Source organism: Geospiza fortis, unplaced genomic scaffold (genome assembly GCF_000277835.1).
Source record: "Geospiza fortis unplaced genomic scaffold, GeoFor_1.0 scaffold590, whole genome shotgun sequence".
Classification (NCBI taxonomy): domain Eukaryota; kingdom Metazoa; phylum Chordata; class Aves; order Passeriformes; family Thraupidae; genus Geospiza; species Geospiza fortis.
This window is the reverse complement of record NW_005054402.1, coordinates 2,305,677-2,307,631: the sequence shown is the minus strand read 5'-3', so window position 1 is coordinate 2,307,631 and position 1,955 is coordinate 2,305,677.

Sequence of the window (1,955 nt, the reverse complement as noted above, 5' to 3'; positions counted from 1 at the left end):
GTGCTAATACAAACTGAACAAAAATTAACAAAGGAGAAAAAAAAGAAACTTAGAGGAAATCTATTAGATATACCGAATATGTGTCTTTAAGAAAATTGATTCTCAAACAAAACCTGCTATGATAGCACACTACTTCTATCATTTTAAGAGTAAATATATATTTAATTAGAGCAATCTGTGTTAGTCTGGTATATTAAGGCATTAATTATTAATTTGGAGTGCAGCAGCAACACTTTCAGCTTCCAGTGTCCATCAAAATAGTATTTTTGGACACAGATTCAAAGCACTAAAAACCTTAAAACAAAGATATGAATGAATGAATGAATGAATACCTGCAGAACAAATGCTGAAAGGGCAAATTCAATACTATAGCAACACAGAAATTTCATCATTTCACATTTCAAAAAAACAGTTCCGAAATTCCATCCATTTCAAACAAGTTTGGAGCCCACCACCTGATGAGATTAAAGCCTCCCTTCTTTTTATGTGAGCACAGTGCATGAAGAAAAGGAAAGAGACTTGGGGAAATATTTACATGACTAATATGTATACTTGCATCAGGCATTAATACATAATGTCTTCTTATCTTCAGTGACATGATCTTTCAGACAAAAAAAAAATCAAGTCATCTGATTGAAAGACACATCATGTCCTTGAAAACATAAATATTAATGCAGAACTCAGTGCATTTCGAAACTCAATGTTTTGATTGGAATGTGAGGAATGAGTGAGCCAGAAGTGAATTAAAGCCAATTATAGTAACTAATTGCCATAATGCTGTGGAAAAATGCAGATCATAGTTTTTGCTTGAGGTTGGAAGACACACAGAAGCAACTTTTACTGGCGTTTTACAGCTGTAGCAATTTAGAAGAAACTCAAGAGGAGCAGAAATTACTCTTCTTGGCAGAGTTAATGAAAGGCTGGTGTTTGAGCAATTTTCAGAAGTTTTGTCTGTATTCTTCTATTCAAATCAAGTATGTTTAAAACCTGCAAGATCTTTTTAATTTTAAAGGCTTAGCATAATTATAATAAAGGTGGGTTACCTTTAGTGAATGCTGTCATGTTTGATTTTCATTAACAGACACCTAGGCAGTCAATGCTGCTTGGCTTTGAGGATGAAAGGTTAGCCTGGCTTTTCAAAAAACAGAAATTTAATAAAGAAAATAGGCACATCTCTGTACTTATTTTCAATCCAAATGGCCCTTGTGGCAACCAGAACCCATTTGAAGCAGTGTAAAGCTCAGAACCCATTTGAAGCAGTGTAAAGAGGAGGAAAGAGAGCAGTTCCTGAGCCTGCCGGCGTCACCTCTGCCCTTTTCATGCTGGAATGGCATCTGTGCCATCAGGTCTCAGAGGGCATTAACTGGGCCAAGAGGCATTGGTGTTCCCTGCTCCCAAACCAGGGGTTTTGGGGAGGCCCCCAGTGCCAGGGCAGGGCGAGCCCCGAGGAGCAGCCTGCCTGCCTCTCATGTAAACACCTGAGCTCTGCCAAGGGACACAGCAGCCCAGCCCTGGGGCACTGCTGCCAGCCCTGGGGCTGGGAGCACCCCAGGCTCTGCAGGGAACTCCAGGGCACAGCAGCAGGAAGATCCAGGTCTCCTGCTCACACGGCAAGAGAAGGAGTCCCAAAGCAGCTGGTTCCATTCACACAGCCCTTAACCCACCAGGCTCTCCCTCTTCAGCAGCACCACCAGCAGCAAAACAGGGAGTCTGTGGTTTTATTGTGTAATAATTTTGACCAAGAGCGAGGGAATCAACACAATCTTCCTCCTCTCATGCTGATCATTTTGTCTGTTTTATTTCTTATCCATACACTGTGTCCTGCCTTGCCCACCAGTGCATGGGCTGTCTTCTGCAAGGGAATCCCCCTGCTGACAGGATTGCCAAGTGATGTGACTGCCTGGGCCTTCTGCACCTCTGGGAGAAACAAACCCAGGCTCTAACAAACCCAGGCT